A 9,717-nucleotide genomic window follows, 5' to 3' on the forward strand; every position below is an offset into this window, starting at 1 on the left:
CCTTCCACACCCTGCGGCAACGGCGGAGATGGTGCTGAACCGAGGGAACAGAGATGTCTTCCTCCTGAGCGGGGAACAAGGACGGAAGATAGCCCAGGGAGCACTCAAAAGGGGACATGCCAGTAGCTGCACTGGGCAATGAGTTGTGCGCGTACTCAATCCAAGAGAGGTGTTCGCTCCATGCAGATGGGTTGCGCGCAACCACACAGCGCAGCGCGGTTCCCAGGTCCTGGTTCGCTCTCTCTGCCTGCCCATTCGTCTGTGGATGGAAACCAGAAGACAGGCTGACTGAGGCCCCCAACGCCCGACAGAAGGCCTTCCAGACCTGAGAAATGAATTGGGGACCACGGTCAGAGACGAGGTCGGCAGGGATCCCGTGGAGGCGAACAACATGTTGTACAAGCAGCTGGGCGGTCTCAGAGGCAGTCGGGAGCTTGGGGAGGGCAATAAAATGAGCAGCCTTGGAAAACCGGTCAACGACAGTGAGAATGACAGTGTGGCCATTAGAGGGGGGAAGACCGGTTACAAAATCAAGGCCAATGTGAGACCAGGGCCGACCCGGGATTGGGAGGGGACGTAGCAGGCCAGCAGCGGGTTGGTGGGAGGACTTGGCACGAGCACACACCGTGCAGGCATGGACGAACGACCGTGTGTCGGCGTCCATTGTTTGCCACCAAAAGTGCCGCTTCAGGAGGGACAGGGTGCGATTCACGCCAGGGTGACAGGCAAAGAGAGACGTATGACACCACAGCAGAACTTGAGAGCGAGCAGAGCTAGGGACAAAAAGGCGATTTGGGGGGCCGTTACCCGGATCCGGTTCAGAAGTTTGGGCCCTCCGGACAAGGGACTCAATCTCCCAGGAGACAGCCGCCACCCTGAGGCAGGAAGAAGAGAGGATGGTGTCCGGTGGAGCCGGCGAGTTCTCAGAGAAAAACTGACGAGAGAGGGCATCCGGCTTGATGTTCTGGGATCCCGGACGGTAGGTGAGGACGAAGTTGAACCGCCCAAAAAACAGGGACCACCGGGCCTGGCGGGAGTTTAGGCGCTTTGCTGTCTGTAGGTAAGACAGATTCTTGTGGTCGGTCCAAACCACAAACGGCAGTTCCGCCCCCTCCAGCCAGTGCCGCCACTCCTCCAATGCCAGCTTCACAGCAAGCAGCTCTCTGTTGCCAATGTCATAGTTGCGCCCAGCAGGTGATAGCCGGCGAGAGAAGAAGGCGCAGGGATGAATCTTCTCATCAACAGGAGCACGTTGGGACAGAACGGCCCCCACTCCAGTGTCAGAGGCATCGACTTCCACGATGAACTGCCTGGAGGTGTCAGGTTGGATCAGAATAGGGGCGGATGAGAATAGTACTTTGAGCCTCGAAAAGGCAACATCCGCCTCTGGTGTCCAGGCATATGGGATTACGGGAGAGGTGAGGCGAGTGAGAGGAGCTGCAACCCTGCTGTAGTCGCGGATGAACCTCCGGTAGAAATTGGCGAAACCGAGAAACTGCTGAAGCTTCTTGCGTGTCCCGGGAACGGTCCAGTCTGCCACCGCCTTGATCTTCTCTGGGCAGGTCCGCACCTGCCCGCTCTCAATGATGTAACCGAGGAAGGAAACAGAGGTTGCACTGAACTCGCATTTCTCAGCCTTTACATAGAGTTTATTCTCCAGCAACCGCTGGAGAACTTGCCTCACATGATGGACGTGTTCCTCCTTGTTGCGGGAAAAAATGAGGATGTCGTCTATGTAGACGAAGACAGAGCGGTTAAGGAAGTCCCGGAGGACGTCATTGACCAGGTTCTGGAACACAGCGGGGGCATTCGTTAGACCGAAAGGCATTACAAGGTACTCGAAGTGACCAAGGGGGGTGTTAAAGGCAGTCTTCCACTCATCTCCCTTACGGATACGCACCAGGTGGTATGCATTGCGTAGGTCCAGTTTAGAAAAGATAGTGGCGCCCTGCAGAGGCTCGAACGCGGAACTGATGAGGGGCAAGGCATACTTATTTCTAACAGTAATGTTATTGAGACCACGGAAATCAATACAGGGGCGAAGAGACTTATCCTTCTTGGTAACAAAAAAACCCCCCGCACCAACGGGAGAAGATGATGGCCTAATGAGGCCAGAAGAGAGCGAATCCTGAATATACCCCTCCATGGCCTCCCTTTCAGGGCGGGACAAGTTGTACAGGCGACTACTGGGCAAAGGGGCACCGGGGAGAAGCTCAATGGCGCAGTCATAGGGACGATGGGGAGGCAGGGAAAGTGCACGACACTTGCTGAACACCTCTCCAATGTCGTGATATTCAGGGGGTACTAAGGACAGGTCGGGGGGTTCCTTGGATGAGTGGACACCCCCCTCTACCGGGAACAGGGCCGATTTTAAGCAGGTCGAATGACAGAAATCGCTCCAACTCACCACCTTGCCAGCAGACCAGTCGAACTGGGGATTGTGCTGCTTGAGCCAGGGGTGACCAAGGACCAGGGGAGTCTGAGGGGACAGGATAACAAAAAACTGAAGAGTCTCATGGTGGTTTCCCGAAACAATCAATTCCAGGGGCTTCGTTCGGTGAGTAATGCGGGCAACGTGTTGGCCGTCCAAGGCATTTGCGTCTAAGGGAGAGGGGAGCCGTTCCAACGCAATGCCAACTCGGGAAGCAAACCCAGAATCAATAAAATTCTCATCAGACCCAAAATCCACCATGGCGGACACCGAAAGGGGGTTGCCGAGGAACAGGAGAGTAGCATCCAGCAGGGTGCGTGAACCGTTGGGGACAGGTAAGGACGAGGTGTGACTCAACAGGGCCCCAACGCTCACTGCTGAGCCTCGTCTTTTGGCAGCGAAGGGCAGACGGAGATGGAATGTCCGGGCAGTGCACAATACAGACAAACTCCGGTCCTTATCCGTTGGAGGCGCTGAGCCTGGGTCAGTCGGGTGCGCCCCCGCTTCATGGGCTCCCCTTCAGATACTGCTCGTGGCACAGGTTGGGGGAGAGCAGCTCTCGATAGGTGTTGAAAAGAGGGACCAGGGAATGCTGAAGACATGGGGCGGCTAGTTCTCTCCCTACGCCGCTCACGGAGGCGGTTATCCAGCCGGATGGAAAGGGAGATTACTTCCTCATGGCTGTCTGCCTCATCCCTGGTAGCTAGCTCATCCTTAATTGGCTCATTAAGGCAGGAAAGAAAAAGACCTTGTAGTGACTGGTCGTTCCAGCCCGAGTTGGCTGCTACAGTCCTAAACTCCACGGAAAATTCAGCTACACTGCGGGAGCCCTGTCGTAGGGACATAAGCCGCTTGGCGGCGTCCCCTCCCTCGACTGGGTGGTCGAAAACCCTCCTCATCTCAGAAACAAATAAATCAAAGTTATCACTAGCTTGGGATCCACTGTCCCACAATGCAGATGCCCACGCTAGAGCATTTCCCTTAAGCAAACCAAAAACAAAAGCTATTCTTGACCTATCAGTTGGGTAGGTAAGAGGTTGCTGATCAAAAACTAAGGAACACTGGATTAAAAACGCCCTACATGTCCCCATGTCCCCAGCATAGCGCTCAGGAGCAGGAATGAAAGGCTCACGGGCCTGTGACGGCTGAGCCAGGGGAGCAGGAACAGGGGGTGGTACCGTTGCCGACGGGGAAGCCGTGGTGTGGGAGACCAGTAAGTCCAGTTGGGCGCCGATCTGCGTGACCCGGGTAGAGAGGTCTTTAAAAGCCTCCATCATTTCCCGGAGAGCTTGGCTGTGTTCCTCAACCCGGGCGCCTTGAGTGGAGAGAGCTTGGCGGAAGGAGTCCATGTCCGCTGGGTCCATTGTTGGCCAGATCGTTCTGTTAGGGTAGCGTTAGCTGCTGGACCCAAGAGCAGGACACAGAGACAGGACAGGTGTTGGAGTGACGGTGAACAGGTTTATTTAGATCAGCTAGGAGTGAAGCAGGAGGTTGGTTGGAGTGGAGCGTATCGGGCTGGAGGGAGTGAAGACTGCAGGCTGGAGGTGACGATCCAAAAACTATAGGTGAGAGAAAACGGTGAGGCACGAAAATTCCACAAGAGAGAACACTAGAGAGATACACTGGAGCCAGGAACGAGTAACTACCACGGTAACACGAAGTACGATCTGGCGATGACTGCAGGGAAACCAGGTGTATTTGTAGGGGAGTTGATGAGACGATGCAGGCCAGGTGTGAGCAGTTGAGTGGCAGGCAAGGCAGAGACAGACAGGGGGCGTGGCCAACACAGGGGCAGAATACAGAGCACCACAACAGTGGCCATGACATTGGGTCTGGACTAATCCCTGCCTCAGAGACTACATCTCCCACAAATGTCAATGACTTTACTCCAAACAGGCACTTGTCTTTGTTGAGTTGAAAGTTTATTTGCCGTGTCAGGTCGACCACCTGTCTCAGTCGCACATCATGTTCTTCTCGGCTGGACGCCCACACGATGATGTCATCCATCATGGTATGGTCTCCTGGTATGTGTTCAAAGATCATGTGTACTTTCTTGTGGTAGACTTCTGGCGCTGACAGGATCCCGTGTATGGCAGGCGTAAGAATCTGTACCTTCCCTCTGGCGTCTTGAAAGTACAAAGCTTGGAGCTTTCCTCGTCTAGCTTCATTTGCCAGAACCCCGAAGACGCGTCCAATTTACTGAACCACTTAGCTCCAGCAAACTGTGCCATGATCTCTTCTCTTGTCAGCAACTTAAAGTGTTCTCGTTTGATTGCTTTGTTAAGATCCCTTGGATCCAAACACCTTCTCAGCTTTCCGTTGGGCTTTTCCACAGCGACCAGTGAGCTGACCCATGATGTAGGTTCATCAATTTTCTTTATCAATCCTAGTTTCTCCATTGTAGTTAACACTTCTGTGAGTTTTCCTCTCAGCTTGAATGGTATTTTTCTGCATGGATGAACTACTGGAGGCACATTTTCATCAACTTGAATTTTGTATTCCCCTGGTAAACATTCAAGCCCCTCAAAATGGTCACTGTATTCCTCTATGAGTGAGTCATGATCATTAGATGGTTGAGATGAGACTACAAAGACTCTTTACAAGGTTTAGTCATTGGCATGCTTGTAATCCCAATATTGGCTTGACACTCATTTCAACAAACAGCATTGCTTTTATTTGTTTACCGATGAGTTTGAATGTTGCAATGCATCCTTTGACCGGCACTTTTTCTCCAGTATATCCACTGAGTTTTGTTTTCACAGGGAATATTTTGCTTGCTTCACAGTGAGTTTCTCATACTCATTCACAGATATGAGGTTGTGTTATGGAAGGTGGAGGTGCAGGCAGGCAGGTAGGACCCAAACGCAGACGGTATTGAGGGTAAACGGCACTTTATTCAGGCCTAAAGGCTAAGGCACAGGTATCGGGGAACTCGGGAGACAACTCGGAACTCGGGAGACAACAGGGAACTCGAAAGGGAACAAGGAACACGGAACACGCAGGACTACAACCAACACTAACCACAGCAAACCACACACAAACCACAATGACAGCACACCGAACAAAGGAAAGACGAGGGCTTAAATAACAAACACAACGAGGAACAGCTGAGACACATTAGGGGAGGGAACAGTAATCAACACAGGAGGGAAAAACACAGGGAGACACCCACACCCTGACAGTACCCCCCCCTTAAGGGTCGACTCCCAGGCGACCCACGACAAACAAAAAACAAAGAAAGTCAAACCCAAAACGGGTGGGTGGAGGGGCGCCAGGAGGGGGGAATCAAAAAAAAAAATGGACTGCGGCAGAGCCGAGGGACGTCAGGCGGGCGTCCAGAAAACTGCCCCAGGGCATGGCAGGGAGCCTCAGGCGGACGGCCTGAGGGGCAAGCAGAGGCAGAGTGAAGGCGGAACCCTTCAGGAGGCCGGCGGCAAGGACGATGAGGGCTCAGTCCCTCAGGAGACCTGCAGTGGCACAGAACCCCCTCAGAAGGCCGGCAGCGGTGAAGGCGGAACCCTTCAGGAGGCCGGCGAAGGCGAGGTAGAGGGCGGGTCCCCTCAAGAGGCAGGCCAGGTAGAGGGCGGGTCCCCTCAGGAGGCAGGCCAGGCAGAGGGCGGGTCCCCTCAGGAGGAGGGCCAGGTAGGGGGCGGGTCCCCTCTGGTGGAAGGCCAGGCAGAGGGCCGGTCCCCTCAGGAGGAGGGCCAGGTAGAGGGCGGGTCCCCTCAAGAGGCAGGCCAGGTAGAGGGCGGGTCCCCTCAAGAGGCAGGCCAGGTAGAGGGCGGGTCCCCTCAGGAGGCAGGCCAGGCAGAGGGCGGGTCCCCTCTGGTGGACAGGGTAGAGGGCGGGTCCCCTCTGGTAGAAGGCCAGGCAGAGGGCGGGTCCCCTCTGGTAGAAGGCCAGGCAGAGGGCGGGTCCCCTCTGGTAGAAGGCCAGGTAGAGGGCGGGTCCCCTCTGGTAGAAGGCCAGGTAGAGGGCGGGTCCCCTCTGGTAGAAGGCCAGGTAGAGGGCGGGTCCCCTCTGGTAGAAGGCCAGGTAGAGGGCGGGTCCCCTCTGGTGGACAGGGTAGAGGGCGGGTCCCCTCTGGTAGAAGGCCAGGTAGAGGGCGGGTCCCCTCTGGTGGACAGGGTAGAGGGCGGGTCCCCTCTGGTAGAAGGCCAGGCAGAGGGCGGGTCCCCTCTGGTAGAAGGCCAGGCAGAGGGCGGGTCCCCTCTGGTAGAAGGCCAGGTAGAGGGCGGGTCCCCTCTGGTAGAAGGCCAGGTAGAGGGCGGGTCCCCTCTGGTGGACAGGGTAGAGGGCGGGTCCCCTCTGGTGAAAGGCCAGGTAGAGGGCGTGCCTCCCCTGGACGGTCTGGAGGGCGGACCCCCTCCGGTGGAAGCAGAGGCCGGTACCCCTCTGGAAGGAGCAGGGGGCGGGCCCCCTCAGTCAGGAGCGGAGGACGGACCACCTCAAGCAGGCGACCAGGCCGGTACCACGCTGGAAAGCGAGGAGTGGGCTCAGGAACCGAACAGGGCTCGGGGACCGGAGTCAGTGCGGGAGCTGGAGTGCCAGGAGGAACCGGGTGGTACCCCAAACTCTCCCAGCGTTCTATTGCCTTCATAATAAATAAATCCTCCCACTCACGGCTAACTTGATCGTCCGCTGGGTCCATTGTTGGTGCTGTCATTCTGTTATGGAAGGTGGAGGTGCAGGCAGGCAGGTAGGACCCAAACGCAGACGGTATTGAGGGTAAACGGCACTTTATTCAGGCCTAAAGGCTAAGGCACAGGTATCGGGGAACTCGGGAGACAACTCGGAACTCGGGAGACAACAGGGAACTCGAAAGGGAACAAGGAACACGGAACACGCAGGACTCTTTCCCGCAGTTATGACACTCCTTGCCATATGCTGGACACGACATTTGTTTGTGGTTTCCTCCACATTTCCCACATTTAAAGTCTGTTTTAGCCTCTCTTTGCGACTTGTATTTATTTGGATGCTTGGAGTACTGTTCTCCCGTTTTTATCTCATGTACTGCTGTCTCTTCCTTGCGAAGCTCCTTGGCTTCAGCATGTGTGGTTTCTGCTGCTCTGTCAAGTTTTGCAAGCGAGTCTTTCCAATTTCCAAATTCACACGTCTTACTCAGTGTGGGCAACTCAGCTGGATACTGATCAACACCCACCTCTTGTTTTTGATCACATAAGAAAAACTTATATCTCTGAAATGTAATGTTCTGTTTTGGCACAAAGTACTCTTCAAACTTGTCCATTAGCCCACCCAGGCTCGCATCATCGTCAAGTTGGAAACAGTTGTATATATCCAATGCATCCTCACCTATCACATGCAGCAAGATTGACGCTTTTACTTTATCGTCTTCCTTTGCTCCAGATCCACTACTACTTGACCGTTAATGTAGTATGTTCTACAGCTATGCGTAGAACGCTTCCGAACACCACCGAAACGCCACCGGATGTTTGGAGATTACGTATTTCCCCTCTGTGCGCTGCACATCAGATGCCGGCAACCTGCGATAGCGTAGTGTCCTACTGTTGTATACTGTGGCGTTGGGTACGCATTCTGAAACTTTTTGCCTGCTAAAAAATGCGTACTGAACATTCGGACGCGCTATACTTGTGATGTACTACAAAATGCCTACTATATAGCAGTCAAGTATGAGTATTCGGATGCAGCCTAAGTGTGTTCAGGCTGTAAGAACCACAACTGATGAAATTGAAGACGAGGGCTGTGCATGGTTCCTTGGTTCTGTGTTGGAGGTTAGAGATCAAGAGGACAAATGGTTCACAGATCTGCTGATTAATGGTGTTTCCGAATCGACACTGGTGCAGATATAACAGTAATAACAGAGCACACATACCAAAGCCTGCCCCAGCTTCCACTTTTGAGTAAGACTAAAGCCACATTTTCAGGTCCTGGCCGAGAGCTTGTTTGCAACTTCAGGCACATTTCTGTCTGATTGTGCAAGAAATGGACAGAAATACACATTGTGGGTATATGTGATGACGGGCCCATTCATAACCAACCTGCTTGGAGGAGACACAGCAAACAAAATTGGGCTATTGCACAGTGTGAGTGGAGCGAAACATTTGAGGATGTGTTTGGAGGAATTGGACTTTTGAACTGTGACCCAGTGAAAATAGAGCTGGCCCCTGAGATCCCCACTGCTGATGTCTTGTGACCAGTCATTGGTCCGTACCATTTTTAGTTCAAGGGCACTCTCTACTAGGTTGCTCTATGCAATCAGGTGGAAATTGTTTTCACAGTGGTGAATGGCACAGGGTGAAGTCCCAGAGACTTGCTCAGTGCTAGTGCTACTACACTTTCTGCAGTCTGTGTTGGAAAACCGGAGAGCTGCTTCTACCCTGCAAGGGTGGATAACCAGATGGTAGATGGTGGAAAAACTAGCGGAGAACTCCATGCCTTGTCAGTGAGCCAGGCGTGTTTGCGCTGGCACACAGATGGGTCAGGAGTGGTGCTCTGGCTGAATCCATCGTTCCTACTAAAACGATTGTCTCCCCATCATGTAAACCAATCAATCAAGTTGGCTGCTTTCAATCCCCCAGGCTCTCCAGGGAGTGCAGAAAGAGTGTCAGACCTGCTGTGCCTGGTGCGAGCGCTTTGGGCATCTGTTGAAGCGACAACCAGCTTGAGCAAGACAGATGACCTCTTTGTCTGTTTTGGGACTGCAGGAAGGGGGCTGCCCTGTCGAAACAGAGACTCTCCCACTGGATTGTGGATTTGGTCTTGAATGCATATAGAGCACAGGGGCTCCCTGTGCCCTTGGCCGTTAAGTGCCACTCTACCCGGAGTATGGCTACATCATGGGCTGCCTGGAGGGGTTCCAGTTCCGGACATTTGCTTCACGGCTACAGGGTCCTCATCATTTAAGTTTGCACGGTTCTACAGAGTTAATGTCACTGCTCCTCATGCTGTGGCGACGGTTGTCTTGTCGACGGCTTCGAGCCCTTAATTTGTGAGCACTCTTCGTGAACTTTTTGGCATAAGTCATCCAGTGCTAAAGCACCTCCTCTGGCGGTCCGTAGGAATGAAATAGAACGATAGTTACGTATGTAACTACGGTTCCATGAATTCCGGATGACAGCCAGAGTTTTCTGTAACTCAGACTTCTCAGATTCCGCGTGAAGATCAAGTTGTCCAAGATCCTTGGTCGACTTCCAGAATATATAGATATTCTTGGGTCACCCAGGTGTCAAAGGTGACTTTCTTGGTATAATTACTCGACCTGCGCGTGTGCGAGATGGAACATCCAGTGCTAAAGCACCGATCAT

This window comes from Gadus morhua, chromosome 7 (assembly GCF_902167405.1).
Source record: "Gadus morhua chromosome 7, gadMor3.0, whole genome shotgun sequence".
NCBI lineage: Eukaryota > Metazoa > Chordata > Actinopteri > Gadiformes > Gadidae > Gadus > Gadus morhua.